General features: G+C 32.5%; 2 long non-coding RNA genes across 7 annotated transcripts in view; one reads left to right on the top strand and one right to left on the bottom strand.

Annotated features, from left to right (window-relative positions):
• The first annotated feature begins 8,955 nt into the window (after window positions 1-8,955).
• The window catches only part of LOC141447847 (uncharacterized), a 25,348-nt gene continuing 17,307 nt past the window's right edge, over window positions 8,956-16,996 (top strand). Inside the window, exons 1-6 of one of the 5 annotated variants that reach the window (XR_012454625.1) lie at window positions 8,956-9,354; window positions 9,427-9,586; window positions 11,311-11,555; window positions 13,255-13,359; window positions 14,653-14,781; window positions 15,283-15,477. This is a non-coding gene — a long non-coding RNA (uncharacterized lncRNA). The other 4 variants (XR_012454624.1, XR_012454627.1, XR_012454626.1 and 1 more) reach the window with 4 other exon arrangements.
• LOC141447846 (uncharacterized) overlaps window positions 15,261-16,996 on the bottom strand; it is a 3,741-nt gene continuing 2,005 nt past the window's right edge. For both annotated transcript variants that reach the window (XR_012454621.1, XR_012454622.1), the window contains exons 3-4: window positions 16,435-16,585; window positions 15,261-15,401 (exon numbers count right to left, since the gene is read on the bottom strand). This is a non-coding gene — a long non-coding RNA (uncharacterized lncRNA). The remainder of the gene's footprint in view (window positions 15,402-16,434; window positions 16,586-16,996) is intronic.

The following is a 16,996-nucleotide window of genomic DNA, read 5'->3' as shown; positions in this document are numbered from 1 at the left end:
AAGAAAACACTAAGCGAATTTATAAGATTCTTATGGCTAGTCAATTACATCATAAAAAAACAATTGTAAGCTATGGAAAGATCCATCAATTTCTATTTAAAACAATTGGAGGACTTTCGTTTCCCTAAAAAGATTTCTTATATTCTTAAATATAATATACTAGACTGAAGGAAATTAAAATATTATTCAAGGTTTATGAGAAATTTTATTATAATAATTCTTCCATTACACTTCGATTCAGAAAATCATAAAACGTTCTCAATTATTTAAAACAATATCTAGATTTTAAGTTTGTACAATGCATTAATAAGGAAAGATAATCATTAACCTTATAGTTATAGTTAATCGGTAGGTAATTTTTGGGGAGCGAAATCTGATCTCTACCTCCTCGAGGTGCTCCCTGGGCAACTACTCCCGGGAGTAGGCTAACAGAGACAGTACACTTTTTAAAGCTCAAATGTAGCTTCAATTACCATTTACTTTTACAAATTATCTAGTATAATCTTTCGCTTCAATGTTAATTATAATTCCACTTATTTTACATGTTCATATTTAATTAATATGGTGTAACTAATAGCATGATAATAGGGCATGAAAAAAGATAATCATTTCTCTAATTGCATGTTCACTACTCACCTAAATGAATACTTGGAATTATAATTATTTAAAACATTTTAGTGGCCACTAACAATGTTTTTACTCGGTTTTTTAAGACTAAATGTGAATCAAATATACCGACCAATTAATTATTGAGTTAGATTTATCTCAGATACACATCCTGCACAACACTTCGTGACAAAAAACACTGGCTCCGATTTTATACATTACACGTTTCATGTATTAAAATCTTTTGTTTCTTGGTTGATTTGTTTCATTTCAGACTGGGGTTTCAGTTCCTAATCGTCTTCTTGTTCTTTCTTAAATTTCGTTTCATTGTTGGTTTTGCAGACTCTGTTTTCTTCAAGTCTGTATCTTTTTGTAAGCCCAATTACCCACCAGTCCAAATCAGAAGAAACTATATCTTAGGAATTTCAATGAATAACTAAAATATCTAGTTTGTAAGTTAGGTTAGGCTTAGTTGTAATTTGGGCAAGTGTGCCTCTGCCTTATATGAAGAAACCATATCTAAGGAATTTCAAAGCATGGCTAAAGTATCTAGTATGTAAGTTAGGTTAAGCTTCGTTTTAAGTTTGGCAAGTAGTCCCCTGCCATATAAGAAGAAACCATATATAAGGAATTTCAAAGGATGGCTAAAATATCTAGTTTGTAAGTTAGGTTAAGCTTAGTTGTAAGATAGGCAAGTGTGCCCCTGCCATATAAGAAGAAACCATAACTTAGGAATTTCAATGGATGGCTAAAATATCTAGTTTGTAAGTTAGGTTAAGCTTAGTTGTAAGTTGGGCATGTGTGCCCCTGCCATATAAGATGAAACTATATCTCAGGAATTTCAATGGATGGCTAAAATATCTAGGTTGTAAGTTAGGTTAAGCTTAGTTGTAAGTTGGGCATGTGTGCCCCTGCCATATAAGATGAAACTATATCTTAGGAATTTTAATGGATGGCTAAAATATCTAGGTTGTAAGTTAGGTTAAGCATAGTTGCAAGTTGGGCAAGTGTGCCCCTGCCATATAAGAAGAAACCATGTCTAAGAAATTTCAAAGGATGGCTAAAGTATCTAGTATGTAAGTTAGGTTAAGCTTAGTTGTAAGTTTGGCAAGTGGGCCCCTGCCATATAAGAAGAAACCATATATAAGGAATTCCAAAGGATGGCTAAAGTATCTAGTATGTAAGTTAGGTTAAGCTTAGTTGTAAGTTGGGCGTGTGTGCTCCCGCCATATAAGTAAAAATCATATATAAGGAATTTCAAAGGATGGCTAAAATATCTAGTTTGTAAGTTAGGTTAAGCTTAGTTGTAAGATGGGCATGTGTGCCCCTGCCATATAAGATGAAACTATATCTTAGGAATTTTAATGGATGGCTAAAATATCTAGGTTGTAAGTTAGGTTAAGCATAGTTGCAAGTTGGGCAAGTGTGCCCTTGCCATATAAGAAGAAACCATGTCTAAGAAATTTCAAAGGATGGCTAAAGTATCTAGTATGTAAGTTAGGTTAAGCTTAGTTGTAAGTTTGGCAAGTGGGCCCCTGCCATATAAGAAGAAACCATATATAAGGAATTCCAAAGGATAGCTAAAGTATCTAGTTTGAAAGTTAGGTTAAGCTTAGTTGTAAGTTGGGCGTGTGTGCTCCCGCCATATAAAAAAAAAACATATCTTAGGAATTTCAATGGATGGCTAAAATATCTAGTTTGTAAATTAGGTTAAGCTTAGTTGTAAGTTGGGCATGTGTGCCCCTGCCATATATGAAGAAACCATATCTTAGGAATTTCAATGGATGGCTAAAATATCTAGGTTGTAAGTTAGGTTAACCGTAGTTGTAAGTTGGGCAAGTGTGCCCCTGCCATATAAGAAGAAACCATATCAAAGGAATTTCAAAGGATGGCTAAAGTATCTATTTTGTAAGTTAGGTTAAGCTTAGTTGTAAGTTGGGCAAGTGTGCCCCTGCCATATAAGAAGAAACCATGTCTTAGGAATATCAATGGATGGCTAAAATATCTAGTTTGTAAGTTAGGTTAAGCTTAGTTGTAATTTGGGCAAGGGTGCCTCTACCTTATATGAAGAAACTATATCATAGGAATTTCAATGGATGGCTAAAATATCTAGGTTGTAAGTTAGGTTAAGCATAGTTGTAAGTTGGGCAAGTGTGCCCCTGCCATATAAGAAGAAACCATGTCTAACAAATTTCAAATGATGGCTACAGTATCTAGTATGTAAGTAAGGTTAAGCTTAGTTGTAAGTTGGGCAAGTGTGCCTCTGCCATATATGAAGAAACCATATCTAAGGAATTTCAAAGGATGGCTAAAGTATCTAGTATGTAAGTTAGGTTAAGCTTAGTTGTAAGTTGGGCAAGTGGGCCCCTGCCATATAAGTAAAAATCATATATAAGGAATTTCAAAGGATGGCTAAAATATCTAGTTTGTAAGTTAGGTTAAGCTTAGTTGTAAGATGGGCAAGTGTGCCTCTGCCATATAAGAAGAAACCATATCTTAGGAATCTCACTGGATGGCTTAAATATCTAGTTTGTAAGTTTGGTCAACCTTAGTTGTAAGTTGGGCATGTGTGCCCCTGCCATTTAAGAACAAACCATATCTTAGGAATTTCAATGGATGGCTGAAATATCTAATTTGTAAGTTTGGTTAAGCTTAGTTGTAAGTTGGGCTAGGGTGCCCCTGCCATATAGCAAGAAACCATATCTTAGGAATTTCAAAGGGTGGCTAAAGTGTCTAGTTTTTAAGTTAGGTTAAGCTTGGTTGTAAGTTGGGCAAGTGGGCCCCTCCCATATAAGAAGAAACCATATATAAGGAATTTCAAAGGATGGCTAAAGTATCTAGTATGTAAGTTAGGTTAAGCTTAGTTGTAAGTTGGGCAAGTGGGCCCCTGCCATATAAGAAGAAACCATATATAAGGAATTTCAAAAAATGGCTAAAGTATCTAGTTTGTAAGTTAGGTTAAGCTTAGTTGTAAGTTGGTAAGTGAGCCTCTGCCATATAAGATGAAACTATCTTAGAAATTTCAATGGATGGCTAAAATATCTAGTTTGTAAGTTAGGTTAAGCTTAGTTGTAAGTTCGGCAAGTGTGCCCCTGCCATATAAGAAGAAACAATATCTTAGGAATTTCAATGGATGGCTAAAATATCTAGTTTGTAAGTTAGGTTAAGCTTAGTTGTAAGTTGGGCAAGTGTGCCCCTGCCATATGAGAAGAAACCATATCTTAGGAATTTCAATGGATGGCTAAAATATCTAGTTTGTAAGTTAGGTTAAGCTTAGTTGTAATTTGGGCAAGGGTGCCTCTACCTTATTTGAAGAAACTATATCATAGGAATTTCAATGGATGGCTAAAATATCTAGTTTGTAAGTTAGGTTAAGCTTAGTTGTAATTTGGGCAAGGGTGCCTCTACCTTATATGAAGAAACTATATCATAGGAATTTCAATGGATGGCTAAAATATCTAGGTTGTAAGTTAGTTTAAACATAGTTGTAAGTTGGGCAAGTGTGCCCCTGCCATATAAGAAGAAACCATGTCTAACAAATTTCAAATGATGGCTACAGTATCTAGTTTGTAAGTTAAGTTAAGCTTAGTTGTAAGTTGGGCAAGTGTGCCTCTGCCATATATGAAGAAACCATATCTAAGAAATTTCAAAGGATGGCTTAGTTGTAAGTTGGGCGTGTGTGCCCCTGCCATATAAGAAGAAACCATATCTTAGGAATTTCAATGGATGGCTAAAATATCTAGTTTGAAAGTTAGGTTAAGCTTAGTTGTAAGTTGGTAAGTGTGCCTCTGCCATATATGATGAAACTATCTTAGAAATTTCAATGGATGGCTAAAATATCTAGTATGTAAGTTAGGTTAATCTTAGTTGTAAGTTGGGCTAGGGTGCCCCTGCCATATAGCAAGAAACCATATCTTAGGAATTTTAAAGGGTGGCTAATGTATCTAGTTTTTAAGTTAGGTTAAGCTTGGTTGTAAGTTGGGCAAGTGGGCCCCTCCCATATAAGAAGAAACCATATATAAGGAATTTCAAAGAATGGCTAAAGTATCTAGTATGTAAGTTAGGTTAAGCTTAGTTGTAAGTTGGTAAGTGTGCCTCTGCCATATATGATGAAACTATCCTAGAAATTTCAATGGATGGCTAAAATATCTAGTTTGTAAGTTAGGTTAAGCTTAGTTGTAAGTTGGGCAAGTGTGCCCCTGCCATATGAGAAGAAACCATATCTTAGGAATTTCAATGGATGGCTAAAATATCTAGTTTGTAAGTTAGGTCAACCTTAGTTGTAAGTTGGGCGTGTGTGCCTCTGCCTTATATGAAGAAACCATATCTAAGGAATTTCAAAGGATGGCTAAAATATCTAGTTTGTAAGTTAGGTTAAGCTTAGTTGTAAGTTGGGCGTGTGTGCCCCTGCCATATAAGAAGAAACCATATCTTAGGAATTTCAATGGATGGCTAAAATATCTAGTTTGAAAGTTAGGTTAAGCTTAGTTGTAAGTTGGTAAGTGTGCCTCTGCCATATATGATGAAACTATCTTAGAAATTTCAATGGATGGCTAAAATATCTAGTTTGTAAGTTAGGTTAAGCTTAGTTGTAAGTTGGGCAAGTGTGCCCCTGCCATATAAGAAGAAACCATTATAGGAATTTCAATGGATGGCTAAAATATCTAGTTTGTAAGTTAGGTCAACCTTAGTTGTAAGTTGGGCAAGTGTGCCCCTGCGATATAAGAAGAAACCATATCTAAGGAATTTCAAAGGATGACTAAAATATCTAGTTTGTAAGTTAGGTTAAGCTTAGTTGTAAGTTGGGCAAGTGTGCCCCTGCCATATAAGAAGAAACCATATCTAAGGAATTTCAAAGGATGGCTAAAGTATCTAGTATGTAAGTTAGGTTAAGCTTAGTTGTAAGTTGGGCAAGTGGGCCCTTGCCATATAGCAAGAAACCATATCTTAGGAATTTCAAAGGGTGGCTAAAGTATCTAGTTTTTAAGTTAGGTTAAGCTTGGTTGTAAGTTTGGCAAGTGGGCCCCTCCCATATAAGAAGAAACCATATATAAGGAATTTCAAAGGATGGCTAAAGTATCTAGTATGTAAGTTAGGTTAAGCTTAGTTGTAAGTTGGGCAAGTGGGCCCCTGCCATATAAGAAGAAACCATATATAAGGAATTTCAAAAGATGGCTAAAGTATCTAGTTTGTAAGTTAGGTTAAGCTTAGTTGTAAGTTGGTAAGTGTGCCTCTGCCATATATGATGAATCTATCTTAGAAATTTCAATGGATGGCTAAAATATCTAGTTTGTAAGTTAGGTTAAGCTTAGTTGTAAGTTCGGCAAGTGTGCCCCTGCCATATAAGAAGAAACCATATCTTAGGAATTTCAATGGATGGCTAAAATATCTAGTTTGTAAGTTAGGTTAAGCTTAGTTGTAAGTTGGGTATGTGTGCCCATTCCATATAAGAAGAAACCATATCTTAGGAATTTCAATGGATGGCTAAAGTAACTAGTTTGTAAGTTAGGTTAAGCTTAGTTGTAAGTTGGGCAAGTGTGCCCCTGCCATATAAGAAGAAACCATATCTAAGGAATTTCAAAGGATGACTAAAATATCTAGTTTGTAAGTTAGGTTAAGCTTAGATGTAAGTTGGGCAAGTGTGCCCCTGCCATATAAGAAGAAACCATATCTAAGGAATTTCAAAGGATGGCTAAAGTATCTAGTATGTAAGTTAGGTTAAGCTTAGTTGTAAGTTGGGCAAGTGTGCCCCTGCCATATAAGAAGAAACCATGTCTTAGGAATTTCAATTGATGGCTGAAATATCTAGATTGTAAGTTAGGTTAAGCTTAGTTTTAATTTGGGCAAGTGTGCCTCTGCCTTATATGAAGAAACCATATCTAAAGAATTTCAAAGGATGGCTAATGTATATAGTATGTAAGTTAGGTTAAGCTTAGTTTTAAGTTTGGCAAGTGGGCCCCTGCCATATCAGAAGAAACCATATATAAGCAATTTGAAGGATGGCTAAAATATCTAGTTTGTAAGTTAGGTTAAGCTTAGTTGTAAGATGGGTAAGTGTGCCCCTGCCATATAAGAAGAAACCATATCTTAGGAATTTCAATGGATGGCTAAAGTATCTAGTTTGTAAGTTAGGTTAAGCTTAGTTGTAAGTTTGGCAAGTGTGCCTCTGCCAAGTATGAAGAAACTATCTTAGGAATTTCAATGGATGGCTAAAATATCTAGTTTGTAAGTTAGGTTAAGCTTAGTTGTAAAATGGACAAGTGGGCCCCTGCCATATAAGAAGAAACCATATATAAGGAATTTCAAAGGATGGCTAAAATATCTAATATGTAAGTTAGGTTAAGCTTAGTTGTATGTTGGGCTAGGGTGCCCCTGCCATATAGCAAAAAACCATATCTTAGGAATTTCAAAGGGTGGCTAAAGTATCTAGTATGTAAGTTAGGTTAAGCTTAGTAGTAAGTTGGGCAAGTGTGCCTCTGCCATATAAGAAGAAACCATATCTTAAGAATTTCAATGGATGGCTAAAATATCTAGTTTGTAAGTTAGGTTAAGCTTAGTTGTAAGTTGGGCATGTGTGCCCCTGCCATATAAGAAGAAACCTTATCTTAGGAATTTCAATGGATGGCTAAAATATCTAGTTTCTAAGTTAGGTTAAGCTTAGTTGTAAGTTGGGTATGTGTGCCCTTTCCATATAAAAAGAACCCATATCTTAGGAATTTCAATGGATGGCTAATGTATCTAGTTTGTAAGTTAGGTTATGCTTAGTTGTAAGTGGGGAAGTGTGCCCCTGCCATATAAGAAGAAACCATATCAAAGGAATTTCAATGGATGCCGGATGGAATTAGTTTAGAAGGTAGCTTAAAAGAAGGTTGTATTTAGGTAAAAGAGTGACATTGATTATAAGAAGAAAACGGTTGAACAGGTTGAAAGCGTACGCTGGTTTTTGAGAAACTTTTCGGGATCGTTTCATTTCAAATTCGTCTAAGGGTAGGAGATCTTTTTTAATTATTATTGATAGCATTCTCAAAGCAGTCTTATTGTTTCTACATTATTTGCTTTGCAGTCAGTCGGAAATTTTTAGGACTTTTATTTTTAATAATTGATTCACTTACTTTTACAAATTTTGATTGTAATTTTAATAATAATTATAATTCCACTTATTTTACATTTCCATATTTAATTTATATGGTGTAACTAATAGCATGATAATAGTGCATGAAAAAACTAAATCATTTCACTAATTGCATGTTCACTACTCACCTATACGAATACTTGGAATTATAATTATTTAAAACATTTTAGTGGCCACTAACAGTGTTTTTACTCGGTTTTTTAAGAGCAACTGTGAATCAATTTACACAGACTAATTAATTATTTTAGTAGATTTATTTTAGATACACATTCTGCACAACACTTCGTGCCAAAAAAAAACACTAGCTCCGATTTTACCCATCACACGTTTCAGTTTTTTTTTAATTTGTTATTTCTTGGTAGATTTGTTTAGTTTCAGGCTGGGGCTTTTGTTGTTAATAATTGTCTTCTTCTTGTTTGTTGAATTTCGTTTTCTTTGTTGGTTTTGCAGTCTTAGTTTTCTTTAAGTCTGTATCTTTTTATGATGCCAATTACCCACCAGTCCAAAAACCCCTTTCTTTCCGAACGCATTTCTAATTATCCCCTTATTTCCCTAATTTCCCCATCCAATATATAACCTAGAAATCTAGGTTTACGCCATTCTAGTCACTGGTCTATGCAGACAGATCTCCCTGTATATCCCTCAATCACTAATCGATTTATTTACCCTATTCCCTTTTCCTCCAATCTTTTCCCAAACCATTTTTAGAAGCTCCATAGTATGGAGTTCTCCTTGATCCCATGCCGGTTTTAAAGACCAACTAGAATGCGGATGTGGGTAGAAAGGCGTTCTTTGGGGAGCGAAAACTGATCTCTACCTCCTCGAGGTGCTCCCTGGGCAACTACTCCCGGGAGTAGGCTAACAGAGACAGTACATTTTTTAAAGCTCAATATGTAGCTTCAATTTAAATTTTTTCCAAATTTAATTAAACTTTAAATTAAATTAAATTAAACTTGTAGACAATTTTTTACTCCACTTCTTTAACTTCTTATAAAAATAGTAAGTTTTTATTGATTTACTTATGTAAATTTTAGTTACGTCAATTGAAAATAGTGAAATATCAATAAATCTTAAGGAGATTTATTAAGAATTTTCGTCGTTTATTGTACCAAAATTATCGTTCCATAATTATTAAAATACTTTCATAAGATTGGTTGGTTCTATTATACTTGTGAAGGGAGCGAAATTTATAAATATATTACTTTGGTATTAGCTCTATTTAAATCAAAGACTAAATCAGAAATTGAAGTCCTTATTTTCGAATAAAAGAAATTGGGCAACCTTATTAGAAATTCTATACATTCTGTTCTTAAGTTAAAATTAGGAATGGAAAGAAAATTGACGTATTAAGATCATTTCAGTGCTTTCTAGCGACAATTGATTGAACTAATAAGATGTAATCCCATATTAATTAGTTTCAAGTATCATCGTTAGGTAGCATGAACATGGACTTTTACACTATTAAAATAAACATTAAATAACCTCCTGACCAAACAACTGTCCGGAAAGACAGTAGTGTAAAAAGGTAATACGATTTTGTCCAAATATTCTCTTTATTATGTAGCAACAGTAATAATTTGCTTTATTTATTAAATGTTCTTCATCCATGATGATAAGTTAGTATTTTAAAAAGAAGTTTTCCTCTAACATTTCCTGTATACCTCATAATTTGATGTTGTTTTACTTAGGATTGATAGTTTTAAGTTGATGCTGCTGTAACTAAGTGAGTGAGAACTTTACATACCTTAGAAAACTGATTGTATTATCTATTTGCATTAAGCGATAACTTCCTAGGAAATTAAAAAACTTTTTTTTTTGCTTCATTACTGCGTTAATGACTTCTTGCAGGTAAGCAATATTTTTTGTGTATACTTTTATTTTGAATTACGAGTTGATGTGATTAGAAGTGTTTATGAAATTTACATGTTTCCAAGACCGTTGATAGTAGATGCATTTTAAGTGTAAGCGTGTAATTTTAAAAAGTTGATTTTACTCTTCATTTTTTTGTTTCATAAAAATGTTTTAACGGTCATAAGTAGGTAGATTTAGTTCGCAACATGGTAATACTTTATTACTGTAAAAATAAATTGCAAATTACGATTATTTATTTGGGAATTATGAACTTCCACGTAAATATTCACATTTCTCTCATTTAAAGGGGAGAGTAATCTCCACGAAATTTAAATTAATAATGTAAAGTTAAATAACGTCCTATAATTATGGACCTTGGATTTTGCAATTCAAAAGTAAAAATCATTGGAAAAAGTAGAACTCGTCTTCTAATTTCACACGAAAACTCCTGTTTCGTATTAGATATTTATTTAGGCTGATGTTACAATGTACACTTAGGTACGATCTTTTTAAAAGTAAAAAGTAAAAGCCTAATTTCGCCTGAATACTGCTGTTTCTGTATTTAATTGTTAATAATAAGGTCAATGCTAGATATGTTGAGTCGATCTATTTTGAAAAGTAAGAAGTAAAATCCATTAGAAAACGTTGAATTTATTTATTTATTTCACATGAATTTTGAATTTATTTCACTGTTTCTGCATTAGATAATTAATATTAAAGACTATGCTGGATTGTACAAGTTGGACGTTCTATTTTGAAATTCAAGTAAAAACCATTGGAAAAGGAAATCGTCTTCTAATTTCACTCGAAAACTCCTGTTTCGTATTTGATAGTTAATATTAAAGCAGATGTATGAATGTAAATGTAGGTTCGATCTTTTTTTAACAAGAAAGCGTAAAAACCATTGGAAAAAGTTGATGTTCTTGCCTAATTTCCCTGAATACTGCTGTTTCTGTATTTGATTGTTAATAATAAAGTCATTTCAAGTTGGTAAATTTTGGATTGTTGTGTTTTGAAAAACAAGAGATAAAAACCATTGGAAAAAGTGGAAATAGTCTCTTAATTTCGTTGTAATGCTGCTGTTTCTGCATTTGATAGTTAATTGTACTTGATTGTATTGGATATAGAAGAAACTTTCTCCAGGAAGACTGCTGATCCACTTTTTTCAATGGTTTTTCTTTCTTGTTTCCCAAAATTGATTGATCTAGCTTACATAATCTACCCTTGGTATTAAAATTAACTTTTAAATACGGAAACATAAGTATTCTAGTGAAATTATGAGTAATGAGTAATGTACCTTTTCTAATCATTTTTACTTAAGGTTTTTACAATAGATCGACCTAGCTTACACAATTTAGCCCTGGTCTTAATAATTACTATCAAATACAGAAACCGGTGAAAAATACAGTTCCTGAGTAATTAGGAGAAAAATTAATCATATTACTCATTTCACATTTTTTGACATATTCATCCATATTTTATTTAACAATAATTATTTCGCAGTGAGAATGTCATATTTTAAATTTCGTTCCCCCTCCTCCGCATAAAATACATTTCTAACTTTTCAGTACTAAAATATTACTTGTCCAGAACTGAAACACAAAAAAACATTTAACGAGTACTAAATTTCAATTATTTTAATTAATAAATTTTACAAATGTTTGACAATTCGTTAATATTTTGGATAACACCACGTAACCTCTCTTACAATGTCTGAGCAGTAAGTGTAGTGCGGCATGAGAGCATAATTGGAGTGGAATTGCTTACCCTAAGCTGGTTATTCTACTTCTGAGATGGTTGAAAATTACAAATAGTATTGTATACTGCGGACGTAACCTGATCCTCATCAGATTAGTAAATTCTTAAGCCTTTACAAAGACCTGTAAATGGTAAAGTTCGAGAAGTGTTAGTTCTATATCGAAGTGAACTAACCAAAGTCACAAGACAAGATTCCAAGACGAGGAAGGTGAGTACGATAAGCTTAATTTGCTTGTAGAACGAGTTAGACCTGAACATAATTAACAAAAACTTACAGTTTAAAATGTTAAGTATAAGGGTTGATTAAACGCCAAAAGGTACACAAATCAGCTAGTACCCAATATTTCATTCATGCTTAGTTGATATAATTTAAGTAATTTTGCTGCATTAACTTTTCCTTCACATTTTTTAGAATTATTAGATGTCACAGACCCTTATGCTGGCCATTTTCATCTATAAAATATTTGTTTTTATACCATATGAGGTGGTGTGGAAGGATTCTCGCCTTAATTAACCGGAAAGATTAAGATTTCAGTTCCAGTGAAGTAATGACTATGCCAGACATTGAATGTATACTCAGGGTAGCCCAAAGTTTGAAGTTACATCTGAAAAATGGAGGGATAAATAAGAAATTCTCTTCTAGTCTTGAACAATAGAATGAGAAAGGTAGCAAAATAATAAAGAAAAACATTTTTCCATAATTTATGCAATCGTAACTTCCTTAGTTATCAATAGTATGAAGCAGAAACCTTAATCATTCCAGTCAAACTAGGCCAGAATTACCTATTTTTCCATTAATTTTACAATCGTAACTTCGAATTTGGGCTACCCTGTATTTACATTCCACCTCTGTCGTTCTAGATCAATCGAATAAATGAAATGTAGTATATAAAGTTTCTGTTTTATAAAAACTGAATTGTTTCTTTTACAGACAGAAATGTATTAGAAATATGCAAACAGAAAGCCATTCACAAAGCTTGAATATATCAGCATATTGCATGTTCTATGCTGATTAAAAGTTTTCCTTTAAAGATTTTACTAATTTTCGCATTTTTTTAATGATTAGAATCGCATATTCATTCATATTTTGCTTAACAATAATTATTTCGCAGTGAAAATGCAACAATGCCCGTGTTTTAAACTTAAATTCTCGCGCCTCCCTCGTATAAAATACACTTCCAACTTTTCAGTTATAAAATATTACTCGCACAGAATTTAAAAAGAAAAACATTTTCATTTAACATGTACTAGATTTAAATTATTTTAATTCATAATTTTTACAAATGTTTGATAATTCGTTAATATTTTGGATAACACCACGTAACCTCCCTTACTTAGTCTGCTCAGTTAGTAAGTGCAGTGCGGTATGAATACACAAATCTGGTTATTCTACCTTTGAGATGGTTGAAAGACCGAAACTGGTAAGGGGTTTAATAAAAATACGTCCTACTACGGACGAAATTACAAATATTACGCACTGCGGACGTAACCTCATTTTCATAAGACTAATAAATTCTTGAGCCATTACGAAGACCCATAAAAAGTAAGGTTCGAGAAGTGTTAGTTCAATTTCTAAGTGAAGTGACGAAAACCGCAAGTCAAGATTCTAAGTACGATAAGCTTAATTTAATAAGAGTTAGATCTGTACATGAAATAGACTACTACCTTAACAGTATAACTGAGGTATAGATATAGATTTAATAAAAAGGGGGAACCTTTGATATTAAGTAACCTTACTTTCGTGGGTGATGAAAATCAATAATGGAAAATTCAAATTTTGATATTTAGTTTAATGGCTCCTTTTGGCGAAAATCTGTCAATCTAACTACAAATTTACTGAATCTGATTTTTCGTATTTTCTCTTGATCTACCTACTTGGTAATGGTTTTTGACTATTTCGTAACAAGAATGAAGAGGGTAGTAGTGCCTACAAGCAGGAGTAGAATGAGAAGTACTTGCTGGAGCAAGTGTTGTGTGAACCAAGACCTTTCCTTTTGTATCGTCTTCATAAGGTACATATTTTGCTTATCTTTGTCACTTGACCCTTTAAATTTTCACTTTTACTTTAATATCCACCAAGCTCTCGTTACAATTCAATTACTTTTTCTTGCCTATAATAATTACAAGGTGTTTCGATCAAGTAGAATGTTATTCAGTTTTCAACGGATATATTTGTTTTCGATAAATGTTTTTACGAATCGTCAAGTTTCGTGGGTGATGAAAATCAATAATGGAAAATTCAAATTTTGATATTTAGTTTAATGGCTCCTTTTGGCGAAAATCTGTCAATCTTACTACAAATTTTCTGAATCTGATTTTTCGTATTTTCTCTTGAATAGCATTTACGATTTCCTATAAACAACATACTTTCATTGTTATCATGATCAGAGCGTGTATTGAAACATTTCCAATCGTCAGTGAATCCAGACTCCCTAATCTAATACCTTTAGGATAATAGTAAATGCTCTTCCCATTGATCTTGCCAATCTTAATGACCTCAAAATCTTTTATCATCTATCTAGCGAAATCCTTTCATTGCAAGATTATTATGTGCATATCATTGTTTTAGTTTAATTACAGTCACATTTATTTAATTTTATGAATATTCATTTTGCTTGAAAAACTTAATAAACTAATGATTTAAATTTATAGCAGACTGTAACTTGATTTAAACAAGTTTAGCACAACAGTTAAATTGCAAAGTAGGAGTAATTCATGTTAAAATACTTATAATACTTAACATGTATAATATTGAAGAATTACCTTATTGTTATGTTTAAGGAAACGTTTTGTATTTAAAAAATATTTCAATAGTGCATGGACTAAACTAAGTTATGAAAGTTACGAGTATTTTTGATGTTTGATTAAGTTTTTAGATTGTGTAGGCTTTTAATCGATCTTGTAGGTTACACTAAATTCTTTTTAGTTTTATTTCCGCTTAAAGTTCAATGAACATTATTTACATATGTGAGATACCTTAGTTAATGGGGCAACTTATTCGGTGTAGCGGTACCCTTAGTGTCAAATTTCTACCTATTTTCATCATTTCATTTCTACCTATCTATTCTCAGACAGCAATGTTTTTTAATATTTTAAGCGGTTATTTGCAAATTTTATTTCTATAATAAGAAAATTGTCAGTGTTGTAGTCAAGTTTAGAGTTTGGTAAAACGTAATCGCGATTCACCACTAACTTAGTGAAAAACAGATAAAAGATTTAGGTTTTTTAAATTATTTGAATTACACTAAATTTTGTGTTCAAATTCGTATTACTCCTACTTATGTTTAATGTAATATTTTTTTCAGTTCAGCCAGTGCTAAGATCAATGGGCTTTCTGTCAACTTGCAGCCCCGTTAAGCTCACCTTTTACCTGAGATGAACTTCTGTACTTCCAGCAGCACGACCATTATTAATATGAAGTTATTCGCATCCAGGTAAGCCTTATCTTAGGGCGATGCAACAAGAACTAAAACTTTTTTTCATACAAATTATTCTTTTTTTTTGTATCTGAAAGAAGTTTTAATTTTTGTTGATTGTAGGTAGCAGTAATTTAATTGAAAAATTGAACATCAAACTTGCATGTGAATTCTGCATCATTTTCCTGTCACATAGAACTATTTTTAGTCGAGCTTATAATTCAACACATTTTCATAAAAATAATTTCATAATAATAATGCTAGTAGATTATGTGTGTTATTATACTTTTCCTAGCAAATTAATTTTTTGGTAAGGAATAAGTGAGTTTTTTAGAAATATTTTTCATTATCATTGAATGAAAAGGTTTAGGTTTAAAAAAAAAAATTCTATGGTTCAATTACAGTCTTATTTATTTAATCTTTATAATATACATAAATTATTGTTATAGATGTTTTTCTTAATGCTAGGTAAAACTCACTAAACATTTTAATTATTTAATTTACAATAATGATTTTCAGAATCAATACTGGTGATACCCAGAGTACTGCCTGCAAAACTGTCATCCATGGAAGCCCAAGTGAAAAAGACGTAAAAGATCAATCCAATGTGAATATATCAACAATCATTGGATAGGAATCTATAAATAAATGTAAGTAGTAATTATGAGTAATAATATGCATGATTTGATCAAAATTAAAAATTGCATGTTAAAATTTTTTTTTATAAAAAGTCTTTAAAAAAATGATTTTATTTATTGTTCCATTTAATGTGTTAATTAATATGTAAAAGTAAAAATAAAACGAAAATAATTTATTAAAATATCAGAATGATGTAGAAAATACGAAAAAATAAAAAGGATAACCTAAAAAGAAGGTTACAGAGTCTAGAGAGTGGTAGAAGTAAAAAAAGAAAACCTTGAGGGAAGGTTAAAAGTGGCCGGCAGAGTCGTGAGAGTGTGCAAGAGCAACAGACCAGCTGGAGCGATCTAGGAGGCTACCGATCAGGTGAGTTGAATTGCCGCCATCTTGCTCTAGGGGCCTTTATAACTAAGTTCGCTGGAAGGGCGGGGCAGGGTGGGGAGAACCGTCGAAGCGACAACATCTCCCCACCATGATTCTTTAGAGAGAGAGGTGACAAATGTTAGGCTAGACTAGACTAGATAAGGTATGTTTGGAGCGACAGAGCGATCTACCCCCCTGCATTACTCAAGTCGTACTGACGAGAATTTGTGCTGTTGCCGTATATATAGGGAAGGTTACAGCACTGCTACCTGGTGGCTATTTCTGGAACTATTTTCTCACCTACCTGATAAGTGGCGCCCACTGACGGATTTTTTTGGAACTAAATTTTTTTACCTTAATTTCTTTACTACTTTAAGTTTCTCTGTTACTATTAAACGTTTTTTAGCAATTTTTTTTGTACTTTATTGATTTATATGTATATCTTTCGTATAATACAATGTAAAATATGAAATCTAACATATGTAAAAACAAAATATCTTATGAAAATAAATAATTTTATTTTTTTCAAATTAAAGGTTTTTATTTATTCTCCTACTAAATACTTTTTATTTTCACTTTAGGTCAAAAAATCATTTATTAAATAAGATAGTGATAGAAACATGCAATTTTTTAAGTAATTGATTCAGAAGAAAAGTTGATTGTACTTACTCATTTGATCGATGTTTCCTCAACGTCTTTTTCATTTCCCTCTTTGCCTATATAATAGAGGGATATGTAAGGGTGGGGAGAAGCTTTGTCGGGAACACATCGCTCTATCAACCCCTAGGTCATATTTAGAGGAAGGTTACAGCACTGCTACCTGGTGGCAAACATTACTTTTCTATTACATTCCTTTGTGATTTTCTTAAATTTTATACATTTTTTTCCATGCTAGACTTTTGTACTATATTTTTAAATATATAAGGAAATAAATAAAGAATTGTTTTATCTGGAATTTCCCCCCCCCCCTGTTTACATGCTTAAGCAATAATAAATAATGGTTAAGAACCTTTGTCGGGAACACATCGCTCTACCCCCCCCCCCCCAGGTCATTTATAGTGGAAGGTTACCCTAGGTCACTTTTAAATAAAATTTTAATAGCATAATCTGATAATTTATCAAATACCTATGGGGAAAAAATTGTATTAAACATTTTATTTTTCTGTGAAATAATAAATAATTAGACTGCAAAGGAAGGGGAGCAAGATGAAGAGTAAAAAGTAGGAGCTAA

This window comes from Rhodnius prolixus, unplaced genomic scaffold, assembly GCF_049639745.1.
Source record: "Rhodnius prolixus isolate KJV_2025 unplaced genomic scaffold, Rpr scaffold_13, whole genome shotgun sequence".
Taxonomy (NCBI): domain Eukaryota; kingdom Metazoa; phylum Arthropoda; class Insecta; order Hemiptera; family Reduviidae; genus Rhodnius; species Rhodnius prolixus.
This window is presented reverse-complemented; position numbering and strand designations above follow the sequence as displayed.